Source organism: Tachysurus fulvidraco, chromosome 12, assembly GCF_022655615.1.
Source record: "Tachysurus fulvidraco isolate hzauxx_2018 chromosome 12, HZAU_PFXX_2.0, whole genome shotgun sequence".
Taxonomy (NCBI): Eukaryota; Metazoa; Chordata; class Actinopteri; order Siluriformes; family Bagridae; genus Tachysurus; species Tachysurus fulvidraco.
In genome coordinates this window covers 13,421,100-13,442,569 of record NC_062529.1, presented here as the reverse complement: position 1 = coordinate 13,442,569, position 21,470 = coordinate 13,421,100, and the positions used below count along the sequence as shown (strand labels likewise).

Below are 21,470 nucleotides of genomic sequence, written 5' to 3'. Positions count from 1 at the left end.
GCTTCAGTGCTGAGAATTAAAGCACATAGCTTTTATAAAATAACAAAAAAAAAAACACTTTGAAAAAAAAAACATTGTCAGGACCATCTTGCTGACCCTAATGTAGTAGGTGAGCTTGAACTGTTTGGGTAAGCACACACACACACACACACACAGACACACACAGACACACACAGACACACACACACGCACACACACACACACACACACACACACACCAACACACACACACACACACACACACACACACACACACACACACACACACACACACACACACACACACACACACACACACACACAGAGCACACAGAGTAAACCCTCCTTAATGTGAGTGCTTGAAATTTAGCTGCACAAGCCACCCACCCAACACACACACACAGTCAACACTCCTGATTGAACAAATTTTGCCATATTATACGTTAATTTACAAATCCCATAGTTTTGTGTGATTCAAACTCTCACACACACACACACACACACACACACACACACACACACACACACACACACACACACACACACACACACACACACTCAAACAGATTCTAAATGAAATGGCATCATTTTCACATGTTCTGCGTATATTTTTTCACTGTATACTGTATAAGTGCAGATCGGTGGCTCTTTTTACTTTTATAGACACTAGTCTGAACACATCTCAAACTTACCTACATGCCTTCTATTCCCTGATTCTGTGTCTTAAAGGTGCGACACTACTGAAAAATTCACAGACACAGTCTCTCCGCCGCAGCCTCCATCTCTTTCTGCTCCTCACAATTTAATAAGTGCTTTCTTGAGCACAAAGCAGTAGGTGCATTTGCTGCAAAAATCTTTGGACATCCTGTGAACGACAGACTGAAGGCACCGCAGATGTGACTTGGTGACACAAGGAGTCCCATTCTTCTTCTACATGCTTGGAGATCGTTTTGAACAAAACGCCCTTTCAGAAACAGGAGAGAGGTATTTTACAACTGTATTTAACCTCAAGAGACAAACAGCACCATGGATTACGAAGATGGGAGGAATGATAGCGATTCAAATGAGCAATTGGATTAAGCTTGAATAATAAGAGAGATGACAGTGTGTCGGTACGCCAGCAACAGTGCACTGAATACATTACGCTGAGTGCTTTAAAAAATCTATTTCCGAATGGAGATGAAATGCCAAAGCTATCTCTCTCTCCCAGGTCTCCCGCAGACAAACCTTTTGTGTCTATTATAATTCATGAACACGGCCCTGTCGACTGTTCTAACTGTATTACAATGAGCCTACTTTTCAACACAAGTGTTTCCACAAAGCACTTGTGCAGTGTTATTCTCAGCGATGAGGAGATGGGGAGGGCTAACAATAATACCGGCTCTAATATGCATTGTGCACCGGGCGGATGTGGTAAAGTACTGGTGTTATGCGTTACAAGAGAGCAGCAGATTATACTCTGTGATTGCGGAAAGGACACTTGGATTACTGCGTGAGCTTCTGCATAGTAGATGAGGCTGCATTCGGTAGAGAGGGTGCATGGGCAGTGCCCTCAGCAACACATTTATTCTGTAGAAGGACACTCAATATAAACCACAACCTCATCTCTCTTCCTCTGGCTTATTAAGACTGACTGGCACAGATTAATGAAAACACACGATTTTCTAAACAAGTAGCGAGAGATTGAGAGAGAGAGAGAACGAGGAATGGACTTTATGTGCTGCTTAAAAAAAAAGGAAAAGCTTTAATTAGCAGGGTTTCAAGAAATGTCAGCTATTAACTGTTCTGCTCCATCAAAGCTATAAGCCTCACTGTCAACTTTCATCACATGATCGACGGCTTCCTTCCTGTCTTTTTTCTCAACATTTCTACATTCTTCCTCTCTCCATCTTTCTTTGCTTAATGAGTATAATAAGCCAACACACACACACACACACACACACACACACACACACACACACACACACACACACACACACACACACACACACACACACACACACACACACACACACAGACAGACTTGCTGTATAAAACACTAGTGGCATCGTTTCTGTGTCACCGGCCGTTCTCTCTCCTGCCCTCTGAGCCTCAGGCTGCTTTGTTAAGTGTCACTGAACCCTGCTGAAGAGCCATGGGAGCGTGCCAGCCCTCATCCTCCTCATTATGACAAAATTACTCTCTGGCATCAACCTCACACATGCTCACCTCCTGCTCCCAGCCACTTAACCTGCCTGGAGTTCTTCAACATTTGGCCTGGGCCACACGTGCAAACACACAATAAAGAGCCACAGTGTGAGATGAGGTGCCTGCAAATAAAGAAACAAAATGCACAGTAACCGGAAACTCGAGTGCCGGCAGAATCTATTCTACGGATCGGTGCCTTATCCACTTGTTTCACCCACAACTAGGAGTAAATTTATTTTTCTTAGAAAGCCATTTTAAAAAACAAAAGTCATGGTCATGCTGTTTAATCATGATGTATATTCCTCACGGCATTCAGCTCTGTGTGGGAGTTATCTTATGGATAATGGTACATCTTTCCAACATCGTTAATTATTCAGCCACTATATAATGATTTCAATTTTCTGATAATGATCATGATCACTCATTGTGTTTTGTATCAGTACTCCTATCACGTATTAGTTTTGGTGTCACTAGCATGTTCATGAGCTGTGCACGGAAATTAACCTCTTCCACAGAACAAGCTTTAGAGACTGATGATCCAGATTGGGCCTGTACATAGCTGATACGATCTCTTGTTCTAATTGAAGCCTATATGACCTATAGAAACTACATCACGCCTCACATCAGCTAGCAAAGACAAAGCTAATATAATAGCTGAAAGCCACCAGCCATCTCTGCAGTAAACATGCAACACCTGTAACAGACTGTGTGGCAGTATGAACTGAGAAGAAATAAAAAGGCCTTGGATTAGTTTCACACTCTAGAGGCACAATATGTCTTTTTTTTTGTTTGTTATTTTTTTATCAATACACTGTAAAACATGACAATAAAGCAAAATCTTAAAGCTAGCCAAAATGATCTACAACATCTTATTTATAATATGATAATAAACCAAATTATTAAAGCTATTTCTAGATTTTCTTAAGCTTGTTCTATTGGTAGATTATTTTTATTTTAGACATTATTTCCTAGAAAGAAGCAAACTAGAATTTCCTATCTGTAAAACAAACAAGAAAACGTAAAGCTTAAAAATGGACAAATATGTCTCGAAAATTAGTTTAAAAATCTTTATTGTTTATTGTAATCTTATAATAAGAAATGGGAGATAAATTGGACAAGATCAAGATACCTGCTGTCATTTTTTTGCAGTGTATACATAATTATTTGTATATATAACACATTTTTTTGTATATACAAATACCAATATATGTAAAGATATTTGAGGAAAGATTTTGAGAAAAAACAGCAAACATGTAAGAAGTGCTCAAAATGTAACTAGCTGTCAGTCAGGCAATAATATATAAAAAAGTATGAGTTTATCAGGATTGCCATAGTGGTTCAGAAAAAACAAACAAATAGTAATGTAACACTGCCTGACAGTATACAAAAAATCTCTATTGGAGTAAAAATGTTTATAGAGTGTAAAGAATAGCCGTAAAATCTACTCTTTCTCTCTATACGAAGTTCAAGCTGCTGAGTGATATTATGTAAATTTACAATAATACTTCATAATAATTCACTATGTTCTATATTTATTTAAATTCACTTTATTTTGTGTTATATATATACACAGTGTATATATATATATATATATATATATATATATATATATATATATATATATATATATATATATATATATTCTAACTCAGTAGAATCTTGTGTACTTTTAACCCATGTGTTAACACCTATAATTGCTCAAAAGCAAGAACAAAAACCTGCACAAATATATTAAGTATAATATATTTATATGTGTCTCCTTTTTGGAGACCTGACTTTGTAAATGACTAACAATGACTTTGTAAATGAAAATGACTTTGTGTGGCTGTGCTGTAACAGAAAACAGCAGCTATAAGTTAAAGTATGGAGTAGCTTTATAAAACCAACAGCAGGCAGAGGCTTAAAGGAAGGCCCTAATTAAAGGCCAATTGGAGCTGTCGTCTTTGAGTGGGGACCCGTGGGAAAACCTTGCTACCTGGCTGACCTTGGCAAATGGGAGTCCTTGGCAGAGGCGGTGACCCCCTGAACCTCACTCACATCCAATCTCCCTCACCGCTGTGCCATGTGACCTGCTTCATGCAAATCCCTTCTCCCCTGCGAGCCGTGGATAAACTGCAGCCTAATTAAATATTTTTTAACGATGTGAGTAATTTTTGCCGAGGGGTGGATTCGGGGGAAAAAAATTAATATGAGATCACAAAAGATGTTCCCGCCGTTGATTCTGTAAATTAATGACTATCTGCCTTATGATAAAAAGCACACTGCCAAGAATAAGAATGAAGTCGGCAAAGCCTTACTTCATTTGTCTAATAACCGAATGCTTTCAGGAACAAAAAAAGTCTAAAAAGCTTCTGGAAAGTTTCCATGAGGCAGCGGGCGGACTTTATGGCATGAAATGATGGATGGCAAAGAGGCTGCCAAGCCCAGGGCTGAGGAGTAATATTTGTCGGCGAAGGCTTCTAATTTCACAATTCAAACAGCCAAGCTGCACAGTGTGTATGTGTGACAGCTCTCTGCTTCTCTGGCATCTCCAGAAGAGGGGGTGAGCTAAGCCGTTCTCTCTTCTCCTCTTAGCTACTCTATTGCCTGGCTGAGGCTATATCTATCACAGCTGCACTATTAACTGGTGAGAGCATTCTCCAGCCCACTCGAGTGTTACAAGGCTCAGATTACAGTAACCTTTAACTGGGCAGTGACAGACAGACAGGCGAGATTTACTGGAGGAGCACTTTGCTTCACTCTCTCTCTCACTCTCTCTCTCTGTCCTTTTAATACCGCATTGTGCCACTTCTCCGCACGGCCTTAATCTTCACTGCTCAACTAAAGCCTTTCACTTCAGGAGAAATAGAAGGCATCAAGGCAATGCATAGTGGTCATTATAAACACACCATCACTCACTGTAGCAGTCAATCATTTGGAAATGTATAGTAGAAGACAAATGTCCTGTTGCCATTTTGGCATGTCTAATTTTTATTGTCCAAATGATCATATCTGAAGCTGGAGGATTTACAGAAAATCTCTCAGATGGTGATTAAATTCATGCACAACATGTCGTTTTCCTGGCACAGCACATGCAACAGTGAGGGGGGGGGGGGATAACTTTAACAATTAACTTTGAAGGACAAAAAGGGAAAAAATTTCTCCCGGTGCTCCTTACTCCAGCGCGCCTGATTTTTATCGAGCCCCACAAAGCCTTCTTAGATCATCTTAATCCACTGTGGCAAAGTAGCTGAATATGAGATTCAGATTGTCTTAGAAATTCTGTGCTAGCAATCAGCTTCCTGACACCGCTTTTCTCTTCAACCTTCAGAACTTGTGACAGCAAAGACCAAAAGGCAACCCACAAAGGATAGAACAACCGGTGAACTCGGCACACTAGCTGCTTAATCCACAGAACAAAGATAGCACTTCTGACACTTCTGAGCTGCTTCACGATCAAATATTTGATAATATACATATAGCATCAAGAGCTTTGCAAAAAAAATTGGTCCTAAAATTATTGTTATGTTTTAATCAGTCACAGTGTGTTAAATACAGGGATAAAAATATTCAGTGAATTATATAGTAACTACGTTGAAACATATATGAAGGGTATGTTGGGGTGCGAGGGAGAGGTGTAAACATAACCAGCCCCCCAAGTCCCCATAACCTTCTTGGCTTATATAATTGTTATAAATAAATAAATATTTAAAAAAAAGTGAACAATTACATTAGGCAGATGGACAATATAAAAACTGGAACTTGGGAAGAATAACTGTAGATATGTTCACTGAGAGAGAGACAGAAAGAGAGCGAGGGGCTGGTCCATGTTATATTTTCCATTGTGAGAGTGGGCTAACCTCTGTCCACTGTGCTCCTGCCCCCTCCCTCTGCCCGCTGAAGGGCCTGTTACAGATCACTGGCCACTTTGAAAATCAAGAAAATGAAAATCAACTCAGGGAGAAATCTGTCCAGGCAATAACCCGTCTGTCTCCGTGGTCACATCCCAGTGCCTCTCCATGAGCGGGAAGTGTCATGGGTGGAGGGGGTAATCTAGGATTTCAGCCTTTCTCTTTTTCCTCCTAAAGAGTGCAACCATTGTGAGAGTCCTTTCTCCATATCCCCTCCTCACAATAGCCCAGTCCAAATTAAATTACCAACAAAATAAAATGCAGCCAAACGGCCTCTATTAGAGTTCTATGGAACAGAGATTAAACATCTCTGAGTCAATGTGTTCTCTCTCTCTCTCTCTCTCTCTCTCTCTCTCACACACACACACGCACACACATACACACATACTCTCTCACACACACTCTCACAAACACTCTCACAAACACTCACACACACACACACACACACACACACACACACACACACACACACACACACACACACACACACACACACACACACACACACACACACACACTCTTTCTCTCTCATACATCATTCTTTGTCCCCTTATTGGGATCACTTATCTATCCTCCCTGCATCTGAATAGCTTTCCCCGTTAGAAACATGCATGCCTTAAACTAAATCAATAAACTCTCATTTTCTTGTAAGGGTTCCATATTAATTGGAGAGGCCGAGGCAGAGAGGGTCCTGTGGATCAGAGGATGTAGATGGGAAACACCAGGAGGCCGCCATGATCCCTTAATGAAACCTACACACCCTCCTCTTCCTGAGCTGTCTCTCTTTCTTCCTTCTTCCCTTTCATTCCCCTGTATCCTTCCCTTGGCCCGTTCTGATGAGTTTTCATGCTGATCAAATACACGCAGAAACGGTCCTTTTGTAGTTGTGGTCAATTTTCTCTCTATGGTGCTGATAAATCCAGACATTGCACAATCACAGGCCATAAATCTTTGTCTGTTCCCTGCAGCGCCGAATTGATGAATTATTGAACAGGAGGGAAGAGTGCACATATGGACACGCATACAGTCGCAAACACACACATAGATACATATCTTGGCGTATATTTACCCCACTACAGAATCCTTCTTTGCATTTACGTGCCTCTACGAGCGACACAAGAGCAGGCAGATCATGACGGACTACGATGTGCAATGTGCATAAGAACCACTGCTTCAGACAGAGCTAAGTATTTAGATGGATTTTCATTTTTTTATTTTAAATGAATTTGTCTTTATATAGTCTTTATAGGAGCACTGAGAAGAACATTTCTCCAAAACATTCATTGAGAAACTGTAGAAAAATGTACATTCCCTGTGTATAAGGACGTCAGACATATAGAATATCACTCCTTGTACTCACACCATGCAATCAATAAATTAACCCCATTGGAACAAACTCTTAAAATATTAAGTTAATTTCAATTTGTACAAAAATCACACTTTTCACTCTATATATTCTGAACTTTCCACTGTACCCAAGAACAGGTTGCTGTAATCATGAGGACTATGATGCTGAAACTGAATGTCCTTCAATGCACTTAGTACTTTTACTCACTTTTTAATTTATATCATAGCACTGTAGAAGACTGAGGATTTATAATCCCACTATTTTACGTCACCCAGAGGAGAAAAGGTTCCCTTCTGAGCCTGGGTTTTCTTTCTCACCTCTGACTTGTTTATTAGGGATCTAAATCCATCTATGTTCAGATTTCATCTTTGTGACTTCATTCATTCATTCATTCTCTACCGCTTATCCGAACTTCTCGGGTCACGGGGAGCCTGTGCCTATGTCAGGCGTCATCGGGCATCAAGGCAGGATACACCCTGGACGGAGTGCCATCACAGGGCACACACACTCTCATTCACTCACACACTCACACACTACAGACAATTTTCCAGACATGGCAATCAACCTACCATGCATGTCTTTGGACCGGGGGAGGAAACCGGAGTACCCGAAGGAAACACCCGAGGCACAGGGTGAACATGCAAACTCCACACACACAAGGCGGAGGCGGGAATCGAACCTCCAACCCTGGAGGTGTGAGGCGAACATGCTAACCACTAAGCCGCCATGCCCCCTATCTTTGTAACTTGTCTCTTGTTAAATGCACTATACAAATAAAACTGAATTAGGTCCAAGTTTTGAGTTACTGACCCATTCTGTTCAAGAAAAGCAGTGGAAAAAGCTAAAAACTATCAAATACAATACCTTTGATAAATGTGGGTTATCAGAATAAAACCCACTTTAAGAACACTGATCTACAAAACCAAGCTAATGGTATTACAAACAGAAAAGATTGTAAAAAAGCTGGACAAGTACTGAATAAAATGTTTTGTTTGCTAACATAACAGAGCACAGGGAACATGTCATCTCTCCCGGTGTCTTGCAGCCTGTATACATACTCCAACACAAGCTGAGGCCTAAAGCACATTTCAGACATTTCCAGAGCACTGTTTATCAGTGTTTTCACAGCAGTATGTCAGGATGGAATGGGAAGCTTTGCCAGCATGAGGCTCTGTGATGCAGGAAGTCATAGCACAAGGCCAGAAGCACTTAGTGCAGGATTTTAGGTGTAATAATGCTGTCCAGAAATTTGTCTGGCAGTTTGGGAAAAGCTGTCACACGATGCCATGGAAGAATTTTGGAAAACAGCCGAAATGACAAAACTAAAAAAAAATTTGTTTCTTTCTGCTTCCATCTAGTTTTGACAAATGTTCTTTATTAAAAAATCACCAGAACGATCTTAAAATATTTTATTTACTTTCAATCTTGCATTTGTTTTCTGACAGCATGTTAGAGATTACATTAATGTTAGAATCAGTGAATTCACTTAGAGGTAAAATACCTGAGTCTGACTGGACATTAGGATAGAAATAGTGACAGAGGAGTAGTTACTGTGTTGTGGTGTTTGTATACAGATTCCAGTAAACATATTCATTTATTCATTCACTTAATGAATTATTTGCCAGGCAGATGTTCTTATCTAAAGCTAGTCACACAGCCAGGTGATGCTCCAACAGTAAAAGACAGCAGCAGCCTGAGAGCAGCGGGGAAGTCAGAAAAACGCCACAGCTGCAACAACATTATGACCATCATGTACACCAACACTGCACTAATGTCACATCAGACAGCATCATAAAGTGGAACTCCATGCTTCACTGTGCAGTCCAGCTGAGAGCAGAGAGATCTGCAGTTCACACTGGTCAGTGAGACACTCAGTTTAGCATAAAGCCCCGCTATATGACCCCTGAGCTTAGCCAGAACAGCTGAAGGTTAATATGAGGAACACCTTCTGGGTTTGTTTAGTGAAAGTGAGGCTGTGGGTAATATCATTGTTTTTCTGTTTGACTGCATCACACTGTCTGTCTCCAGACATGCCATGTGTGAGACCATTCTGTCTCATTCTCTACCTCAACCACACTCAGTGTCTCATGCTCTACCTCCAACCACATGTACTGTCTCACTCTCTATCTCCAACAACACTCACTGTCTCACTTTCTACCACTAACCAAACTCACTGTCTCACTCTCTATCTCCAACCACACTTACTGTCTCACTCTCTACCACCAACCAAACTCACTGTCTCACACTCTACCTCCAATCAGACTCACGGTCTCACTCTCTAACTCCAAACATTCTGTCTCACTCCCTACCTCTTACCATGCTATCTCAATCACTACCTCCGAACAAACTAACTGTCCTCAGCTATGCTGTCTAACTCTATGTCTCCTGTCACATTGTCACTCTCTGTCTCTGGCTATACTGTCTCACGCTCTGTCTCTGATCATGCTGTCTTGCTCTTTCTGCCTGTCTGCTGCTCTGCGTCCTCAGTTCCCTAGTGCAGAGGCGCAAGCAGAAGGACGCTGCTGTTGCTGGCTGAGTGAGTTTTCTGATTTATGCTGGGAGACTGCTGCTGGCACCAGGGCACCTTGAGGGAAATTATAAAGATCCTGATATACAAGGGCTCCAATGCAGGGGATGATACAGTTACTGAACTTTCTATAATGCACACACACACACACACACACACACACACACACACACACACACACACACACACACACACACACACACACACACACACACACACACACATTCTTGGACACACAGAGCTGTGATTGCAGTTCAGAACTGTTCCACGGCTTAAAGGTTAATGTCTACACTGCAGATGGGTGAACGCTCTGGCCGGCTTCCACACACCCAGCTCTGTCAGAACAGCAATCTGCTCTCCTGTTGCTCACTCAGCCATTCCTACATATCTACAGCTGGCTAGGACAAAATCTGTGATGAAGAGCCCCCAAAAGCTAGAAAATCAATATTAACAAAGACTAGTATAGTCTAGTGATATTAAATACACATGTTGGGGAAAATCGAAAATATATTAAACAATATATAAAATGTATTATTCATTTCATATATTGTATTCTATTTACATGAACATGTGATAGGTATAACAGAATCATTCATTAGACCCTGTTTTCATCCTCTGGTATTTGTGTGCATGTGAGAATGAGTCCTCCTGTTGTGTTTCTTACATCATTTTGGCCTGTCAGACAAGGTGTATATGAGCAGCTTCATTTCCAGCTGCTGATTCCAGCACTGCATGAGTAGAGCCGGCAAAAAACACAGACATAGCTGTCTAAGACATTGGCTCTGTGCCAAATTTCTTTCTCTCTTCCTCCCTCTGAGCCTCCACACCCAGCAACCAAACCCACATACTCTCATGAGCACCCATTGATCCACCCATTCATCCGTCCATCCATCTATCATTCCATTTGTCTGTGTTCACCTGGGAGGCAGCAGACGCTAATCTTCATATTCTTTGTAAAGCTCTCAATCACGGTCTGTGCAAGGGCTTTTGCTTTTAGGTAAAAATGGCCTGATAAAGTCACTGTTTTTTCTGTATATTGTGTGAGTATATTTTCTGCAGTAGCAGTGCCTTATCCTTGGTTTAGAATCAAACCACCATACTAATGAAGGAAAGCAAGAGCAACACATTTTCTCCTTCTATCTCTCTTTCTGTAATGCTCTTTCTCTTCAGCGGACATCTGAGTGGTACGTAAACCCACATCCTCAGCCTCCACTTTCCCAGAAGAGAATCCGTTCATATGCAGCGTCTTTGTTTGGGTCCTTTGTTCCTGACAAGGATTTCTGAAGAGGAAGTGGCCACACGAACTGCTGTGAGCGATGCTGCATTTAAAAGGAAACGATGCAGATTTGCACACTTATACATAAAATAACTCGATATTGGATGTGCAATCCCACCGAGACTATAGGGGTAGCACATTGACAAGCTCGCTGATGATGACCTTGTTGCGCTCATTAAGTAAAGATTTTCCTTAGTGTCAAAAATCTTTGCTTAAGGCATTAATCAGTGAATTAATAATTACATTAGGTATATTTCATTAGGTGCTCACAAGACAGTAAAATGTAAATTGTATATTACAGTAACAATATGCTGATTGGTTAGCAATATCTCTGCAAAACAATATTTTTTTTTTAACATAATTTATTTAAATTACTCCAGCAGTATGAGCATTAGTTCTAATTAAACAGTGTGTGACTTTGTTTTTGCGAGAAAACACAACAGCACATTAATTTTTTTTTTCTGAAAGAGCCGCAATTGATGACTAATTCCGAGCTTGGGAACACACTGCATGCATGATGAATCAACAGAGGACAAATAAAGAAAGGAAGCAGTGGCTTTCTGTCAGTAAAAGAGATCATTCTTTTTCTGCACCACAAATGCACAATCAATTCATTATGAGCGTGCTTGCTTTTGTAAAGCTGGGATTTATACTAGCATGCCATGACTCAGTTTGGCTCCAGAGGAGAGTCTGATTTACAGAGGCTGAACATCAGAATACACTGCATAATAATCAGTCTGAAAGAGCAAGACATGAGGAAAAGGTGATTGATGTGATTGAATAGAAACAAATCTAGTAATACCGCTGGTAGAAACAGACTTTCAGGTATCGGATAGTGGGTGTGCCTTTGTGACCTGACTGAACGGAAGCCCTTGTGGCTGAATCTTGTTCGCTGCTCTCTGGATCTGGAGGTGGATTTTGGTAGCATTGGCTGCTGTGGAGGAAGAGGAGCATCAGGGAGAAGTGTTAACCTCAGCAAGCCTGTGGGTTCATTAGAACATCCAACTGGGTAAAGAAGGCCCAGATCATCACTTGCATTTATCAGCCTAACACATTAAGGAGGAAGAGGAGAAGGTCTTTTTTAGGTGGTCTTTGTTACGGTCAAATGAATCAGACATTGATTTATCAAACAAGGTAGAAAAAAGAGGGAATGCGGGGAAGAGGAGGAGGACGTGCTTATACGTGGCATCGACAGCCTCGGAATCCTGTGCATTACCGAAGCCTATGGGATCACTAGACCTTTTCAAAGCCCTCATAAATCAGCCTGAAAAACAAGTATAGTGTCCTGTGATAAGCTTCGGACAGACAGCTTTGCTGCACGTGGACATCACACAAAAGAGAGACATCTGTAATTGGATCAATGTCCGGTTTGAGGAATAAAAAGTCATCTTTCTGGTTGGTCATTGCTTAAGATGCCACTGGTGGCAAAGCCCCTTATACAGCCCAAGGTGTCAGATTGGTATGCTTTAAACAGCTCAGGATGAGAGCGTTCTGCATCGGTGCTTTAGGTGAAGCAGAATCAAAGGAAGACCAACGTATCCCTCTCGACTTCAGGGACGAGCTGCAGATCTTGTCAAAAGAAGCCTGTTACATTTGTGAAAGCTCAAGGCAGATACACCGTACTCTAACATTTTTAAAGCTTTTTTTTAAAGACCTTCTCAGGTAATATCTCCCAGGAATGCCCAGCCAATAAAATTAAATGCCAAAGGGATAAGATTACAATGATACAATCTGCAAATGTGATGAATAGAGGAGCCGGATCAGATACACAGGTCTATGCGCTCCCCAAATTTATTACAGATGTGTCTCTCGGAGATAGAGCTCACTTCAAAAGGGCTTCAACACCCATGCTTCTGCTCTGAAACAGGAAATGAGTGCTGGAGAGGAGAACACTATCACCAGATGCCAGTCAACAGAGATCTTCTCAGTGGTAGCACTCCCATTCTTTATGCCCATGGTTAGGATGCTGCCATAATGGGTTTGCAAAAAAACAAAAAAACAAAAACAAAAAAAAAAACACTTGGTCTGGATTGCATTAGAAGAAAAGCTTAAGAAAGGCTTCCCTCCATATGCACAAACATACATGTATCATAGCTGAAAATGAGTTCACCTACACTTTTCTGGATACCCTCTTCGGATAAAAGCCGCAAGTTGATTGGCTCTTTGAACTTCGGTACACAGGAGGACCGGCTTGTGAGGCTAATTAACCTCTTATGATCCTTTACACTTCTAACCCTAAGGCTTGTTTCTGAGTATCCTATAACTACATGAAAAAAATTATTAAGAAACCATCAACATTACCTTATAATTAGAATTTTCCCAGTTAAACATGCCGTGTTACTTTAGGGTCTTTTTAATGAATTTAACACTTTTTAATGAATTTAACACATTTAGACCCATATCTCACAAACTACTAACAACAACAACAATAATAATCCAATTTACTTTACCTAATGCATGTAATAATGGGGCTTAAATTGTTTTTGTGTATGAAAGTTGACAAGAAAGTCAAGATTTTCTACCCACAGAAAAAACACAGTGTCCTGACCAATCTTCAGACTCTGGGCAATCAAATAATTAATTGGTTTATACTTACTAACAATGTCAGATAAGCAGATTTCAATTGTGTTGGTGGAATAGAGTACCAGTGTATAATGAGAAAGGGATAAATGGACTTATTGAAGAATGAAGAAACCATAATATCTCACTTAGGTGCTGGAACCTTCATCAATTGTCCAGGGGAAAACTGAACATTCACAGTAGGTTGCAGAGGTTCTTATTAATTGCTTAGAATACAAAGGCATGTTTGTTGTTTATGCATGTTTAAAGTCTTATGCCTTTTATGATCAGTAATATACTGTACAGTAGTTGCTCTGACATATAAAACGGAAACATTGCTGTGTTTAAGACTAAAGAAAAAGCAGTACAGAATCTAGGATTCCTAAACAACAGTAGATGCTTAAGAGGGCGCTGCATACATGTTTATACTTTATATTCTTACATTTGCAAAATAGTAAGAAAATGACAGACAGAAAAATGCACACACCCTCACCCTCAACCTCAGACATACATCCACGCACACAACCAACCTCTCAGTCTCCCTAGTCAGACAAATGCGTCTGTCAAACTGAGGCCTGGCTGACATTTCATTCTTGTTGTGTAAGCAGAATTTATGGCTCTACTGCAAACAGGGCTTATGATCCAGACACCAGGAGGCTCAGTGCCTGTACAACTAGCAGCACTAAGCAGAGTAGCTCAGACCTTGGAGCAAAGCCCAGAACAAAGCTCCACATCTCACCTCCATCCTCCCTTCCACTGCACATCTCCAATTCTAAGAGCCAGTGCCGAACTCGAGGAGCAGGCAATGCTCATGCTCAAAATGATAAGGTAGGACAGAATCTATTTGCCTGGCACAGCTGTCTAACCTTGTCTGCTGTGAGATCCAGCCCCTGAAAACATTATTAGACATCAAGCAGTTCAGAATTCAGCAGCTGTATAGTCTTGTGCTTGTTAGGATTACAGATCTAACTTGCTGGCATTCGGTGTCTGAAGGAAAGAGGCTTACTGAAAGAAAAAAACCATAAAACAGTGTTTACACAGAACTCCCTTTTTTTAGTTTGCTGCCAAATCTCTCCTCAGAGTTGCCAGTTCCTACCTGCTGTTTGGTTCAACTCTATCATAGAGCTCTAACCAATCCAGAACAATTCCCTTTGTGAATTTTTGGATGTGAAATATTTCCTAGCTTTGCTGTACACTGAGAAAGAGTAAATAAGATGTCTTTTTTATTCAAATATCAGGGTCCTTTCTCTTTTCCCCTTTTTACTTTACCTGCCATGAATGGTTTGCATTTCCCCAAAAAGTCAAAAACCTCTTTAAAGACAATATTATCCCCCCAAAATAAATGAGTTCTATCACTTGGACCTGTAATCCAAGGCTACGCAGTTTGACTTGGTATTTTAAACATGCTAATGCTAATCGATTCACTCTTGTCTTTGTGAAAGTCCTGTCTCTGAGGGTTTCTTTTGGCGAGGTGTCAAGTCCGTGGCAGCTCAGTGCCAAAGGTGTTCAGAGAGTTTTATATTGTACAAAGCCGGTCGTTTGCCTGTGGGCCTCTGCTTCCCCACACACCTAAATATGTGTCAGAGGCCCAATAGCCTTTCATGTCTAATACCATGATATTAGGCTCAAAGGGAAGCTAAAGTTTCCCAGCACAACACATAATCCTTCCTTTGTAAAGAGTGCAGTCATATTTCACACAGGTGAGGAGGAAAAGTTGCTCTGAAGTTGCAGGCATACTAAACAATTTTTTTTATAATGATTTCCAGATCAACCTGTCATAGGACTATAGATGATAAAAGTGTGGACTAGTAGAGGGTCACCACTGCAACCAAAGGGAATGGTAGTGTATTGAAACCCTCTAACCATTCAACCCTGAGCTGACTATAATATTCATGGTACATGCCCTTTACAGCAACATCCACTATTACCAAGGACACAGAGTAAACAACCAACCAGATTTACTGCATGATACAATTCTCTAATTCCACATATGAGTGATTTAATTTGCCCTACTTCCTAATGACTGTGTGCACATCTTCAAGGGATGGTAATAGAGCCTCATTTATCATTTGCAGCTATCGTTCTTCCTCTCTCTCTCTCTCTCTCTCTCTCTCCCTCTCTCTCTCCCCTAGGTAAAGAAGCTGCTAGTCCCTCCCTGTTCCTGGTTCTAAGCTCTGGGGGAGGTGGAGATGAGTTGGAGATGAGGAGGTGCTGGAGGAAGTGCTGCAGGAGCAGTGTGATGAATGCTAGAGAAGATAATATTATTGGCACAGCTGGCTAAGCTTGACAAGACATTTCTCACTCGGCCCGACCACGGTCACATCATTCTCTAACGCTCCCCCCTTCCTCCTTCCCTTTTTAAACTGTGTCTCCATTTTTTGGGGGTGACAGAAGATTTGCACAGGACAAACTAGCTTGTCACTAACGGACAAGCTGGCCAGCTGTTAAGGTATCAGGAACATGACAGATTGTTATGTTTTACCTCCGATTAATTCACTTATTAGAGCTAGACCCAAATCACCCATCACTGTCATATCAGATGTCATAGCTAGGAAAATGTGTCAGGTATGTGCGTTCCAGGCAGTCAGCCCCCAAAACAGACAGACTGACAGACGCACAGACGTACACTCACATACACACACACAATTATGTTTCAATGCTAGTGTCAATACAGTCTGCAGAAATCACTCAGACAGGAGAGTCAGACTGACTTTTGTTCTACAGAAGAGCAGAGATTTAAAGCTATGTATAACAAAATTTAAAATAATGGGTGAAATGAAGTGTGAAGAAAGATATATACTGTACCTCACAGTAGCTTTTTGCAGTAATGTATTTCTGGTAATCTAATGATAAATCAGTAGTATATCACCACATTACAGACTAAAACAGGTATATCATGCACTGTAATCAGATTGTCATTCAATCAATCAGAGCGCTAATGTTAGCTAGGAAGGGTTAGGGAGGAAGGTACAAAGGCATAAAACCCCAAGCAATGAATCCTGCAAAAATATAGGAATGACTGACACACAACTTCTCAAACCTGCTGCAAACACGACTTGTCATGAGTCTCCTAAAAGAACGCTGTTAAATCCAGCGTATTCTTCAGCAATATAAATAAGTACAAGATGTACAATAAAATACAGGCAAGCAACAGGAAAAAAATGCATGGAAGAGATCACAACATTCATTATCTGAATATTGATGTTACAGATGAGCTGTTAATGTCGATTAAAATGGGATTTAGGAGACAGGAATGTTTTCAACATTAAAGCCTCAAACAAATTAATATTTTATATATCTATTTCTATGTTAAGAGAATTTTAAATGTAACTACAACTGGGTTTGGATCTTACATTTTTAGTTCTCTTGGTCAGTTTTAACATAAAAATATCCTTCAACCAACCAATACAAAAAGATGCTCTTCAACAATGTCATCTTTATAAACACGTAAACATGGAGGTTTTTGGGGTGAAACAATAATTGTGAATTTTCTGCTCTGGACAGAAATCCTCTTGAAACAGGCAGACTCTCCATGGTCAGTCTGTTTTAACTGACTCAATTTGAGACACCACAAGTCTCAGTTTGGATGTCTGCTAATAGAGAGTGTGTGTTGGGTGTGTGTGGCTGCATGGTTTTGTATGCAGTGGCCCCGCCACCCGCTGCCAGTCCTCCTAACTGCACGGCAATACAAATCTTTATTCGGTCTTGAGATGTTGACAGGTCAATTGAAGAGAATGAGTCTAGTTTATGATGCAGTTGTCAGAGGTGGTTAGGCCGGGAGTCTGTTTATCTGACTAGCTGAGATATTCCGACAATCTCACTCGCAAACCCCCGGCACCTCGAGGTTAATTACTTCACCAATTTGAGTAAATGGCATGCCATAGTCCCATCTGTCTCCATTAGTTCCCCACTATTTCTCAATTTACGAGGACGGGGGTCAAGGCGCTGGGTGCAGAAGGGATGTAATAAAGCATGGGATTTTATGTTTACACAAATGCAGGAGCCAGGGCATAAATAACTGAAATGCATCCCTCAAATGGCAAGAGCGTTCATAATAACGCTGCTCTTTAAAAAGTCGTTTTTGAGCCATTCTCCACTGCCCATAGAGAATAAAAAACATGGTGCACTAAAAACTAACAAGCCAGAGAACGGTGGCAATAAATATAAAGCTCACGCTTCCCCTCTCTGCCCTGCGCTCACTTACAAGGGCAGTGCAATTACAGGTCTCCGTCAGTGAAACCACAGCACCACACGTGCTTTGCTTCAGCACTGCTGTGTGCCACCAGACCAGCTGTTAGAATAGGATTCACTCTGTTGTTGACTTTCATCCTACTGCACAAGTGTAAACTTAGTCTAAATTTAAAGCATTGAGCAGTTACATACTGATTAACGTGCACTGTAAGGTGAAAGATTTGATCAAGAAGCCAAGTGTGTGTCCGTGAGTGGAGGACACAGCTGTCTGAGTGTCACACACCTGCCTGTAGCTGCAGTCCCTCTCCACTTGTGATTGGAGGGTCACAGGGAGGGACTGCTGGGGCAATTAATTTCATAGCAAGGTAAATCCAGTCCATGGCTTGACTGCAGCCCCACCCCAACCCCCTTCTCTCTTGTTATTAGTCTGGCTCTGCCTGCTTCTGCCTTTGTCCCAAAGGATCCATACATTCAGCTGTTAAAGATGACCTTGCCAAGTACACAAAACTGCTAACTTTCTATCTCTCACACCGTCACATTCTCTCTCTCTCTCTCTGCAGCCGTCCCACAGCATCACTCTTCAAACCTGCCTGAATAAAAGAGCCACTTTTAAGAGGGAGTTTTATTTATTCTGAAAAATACTATCAAGAAAAAAGGCAAAAACAGTAAAAGTTTCCCTCACTCACCACTTTTACTTCACATTTAGAGGTCGTTGCGGTTCTTCTCTCGAACACCACTCTGTCTAATTCTCTAATCTCTTTGTTTCATTATGTGTTTACATGTTTGTGCCTTGGTGTATGTGTGGGAGTGGCGAGTATGGGCTGGATGGGGCCTCCATGTACACACAACAAAGTGGCTGTCATTTAATCAGAGTCTCTTTAAAGAGCACGGTAGCGATGCTGAGGTGATGCACTGACACTTTTCCTTTTCAAGGACAATTGTTCTTTACAGCCTCCGTTAAAGAGGAACTTCACATTTCACGTAAACAACCCACCATGGGGGAAACATGCGGTAGTCGTTTCGCTGCTGTCTTTAAAACAACTTTGGTTTAAAACTCTTTAGTTTGTGAATTATAAATCTAAATCTAGAAAGAGTTTGCAAAGCATTTCCACATAGTCTGCACTTTTCCCCCCCTCTAACGTACTTTGACGTGTTTGGAGCTTGAAAGGGCACATTTCACCTAGAGACAGATTCAGAGGAAACACATGAAATGAAAAAGACGCAAAGTCACGCAGCGCTGTGGTACAAATCCCTCCTACGACCCGAGTGTGAAAGGAACACTTCAGCTAAAGAGAGTATAGAAAATTACTATTTGTTTTCAATTTGAGATCATCCAGATTACTCTACAGGATAGAGGGTCCTGATTATTAATGTGGATGAGCTAACAACACTTCCTCAATAGAGCAGACAGACCATTAGTCTCCCCTGACAAGCCTCCCAGCCTGCCGCACACTGCAAAAGTAATGAATTTGTGCCGACGATAAGAAAATAAAATCATCCTTAATTTCTCAGCCTGCCTTTGTGCAAACTAATATTTTTCCACCCTAATGGTTTTGATGTGCATGGTACTGTTAGTTGCCAAGCTGAAGTCCCATGAAAAATGATGGCAAACACCCTTGGAATAAAAAAAAAAAATAGTTGAAATATGACTATCAAGTCTGCTGACGTTTAGCCCTCTTCTATGTCAAACAACAGAGACAGATTGGAGATCTCTTCCTATACTCCAGTGAACACAGTCATAAATAACACGCTAGTTTAACTCTAACATGGCTGCTAGCTTAACTTCACACAGATTGCATGTAAACAGGGGTCAATAAATACGACTCATAAAATTGTTGTTTACTTGTTTCTCAGAAATCTTTGAAGTAAATGGGTAGAAAAAAGAGTGGATTTCAGTTACCGGTAAACAAGATGTAGTTACCCAGAGCAGCTGCAATTTACAGAAACTGTGACTACCTGGACAAGATCAAACTGCATTAATGAGGACTCTGTGTGCAAATACTCCCAACGCTCCCTTTCTCTCTCTCTCTCTCTCTCTCTCTCTCTCTCTCTCTCTCTCTGTCTCCTTTACACACACACACACACACACACACACACACACACACACACACACACACACACACACACACACACACACACACACACACAATTAATACCACCAGGCAGAAGAGAAAACACTATCTAGCACAGCTTAATTTAAAAACAAGTTAAGTGAGCAGCCTGGGGATTGGTGTTTTGGTATTGAAAAATCATATAGTTGTAGGTAATGGACTGTTTGCATTCAGGGGCAGGAAGGCAATTACTTAGCGACTCATTAAGGTGGCAAATTTGTTAATGCACTGCTAAACACGCTCTAACCAACTGCCGATTTATGTTAATCTCACTACAGCTGTTTCTCTAGCAGCAGAAATGGGCTTGTTCATGGCAAACCGTGGATTTTATGCACATAACGCCAAGCAGATCATGAATTTTGTATGGATGAGCGGTGTGAAGAATTCACCCAGGGAAAATCTGAATATAAAACTGTGTGCGTAAGTGTGCATGTTTCCACCCCCAAACCACCAGCTGTGCTCCATGCCAGTCTGAGCAGACCTTTGTGCCCTAACCCAATGGGGCTGAAACCTACCACTCCATGTCACTAGGATACATCTTTGAAGGTTACACCTAAAGCAGTAATCTTACATTTGCTTGAATGTCAGTGTGTTTTTAGAAATGGCTGAAGCATAACCTTGATCACAACCTATCAACCTATCGTAAAGCCTCATCTTCCAAGTCCCAAGGATTTTGCCCTGCTTAGCAGCTCAATAATCCCAGTGTGTCTACCACTAAACAATAGCAAATCTACAAACTATAAATCACAGAAGGCTGGGTCTTATTAGTCTTAGTGTCAAATGCTTCACCAACGACCCACAGAGCATCTGATAGGTAATTATACACTTTTGTCAAATTCACTGAGCTTGTTGGAGCAATCTCTGGATTATTGACAGCACCATGTCATTAAAAGTCTCGAAAAGAGTTTTTTTTTTTGAAGACGCTAGTAAAACCTGAGCTTGTGATATGTCAGGTGTAATGTCAGTCACACTGCCCCTTCGGGTGTAAGCAAGTGGATCTTGGTCATGACTAGTTCTAACCAGAATATGTAGTGAATATTACAGGGTGTAGTGATACATCAACAAAAGTCCTCTAAGGCTTCTTTTCTTTCCTATTCTCCTTTACTGTATTTCACAGCACACTGAGCATGCCTGGATCCACCCACTGAGAGATTCCCCACAGTCTGTCTGTGCTTTTCTGTCTCTGTGAATGTTTGCATGTAGATTTTCTAGCGAATGGTGGCAGACATAACAGAGAGACGTCTGAACGGATGATCATCTGGAAGAAAGCAGTGCAGGGACTCAGGAGGGGCTGCAAGGGTCTCATGGCACATTGGGAACGGCTCCATGCTCATGTCTCAATTAGCAAATAATTAATGGCTGTGTCGAAGCAAATTGCAGGGCTCTACAGCTGCACTGATTA

At 41.2% G+C, this 21,470-nt stretch overlaps 1 protein-coding gene across 3 annotated transcripts in view; it reads right to left on the bottom strand.

Moving 5' to 3' along the window:
- LOC113659486 (neuronal PAS domain-containing protein 3) overlaps positions 1 to 21,470 on the bottom strand; it is a 218,132-nt gene that overhangs the window by 32,256 nt on the left and 164,406 nt on the right. The window lies entirely within an intron of this gene.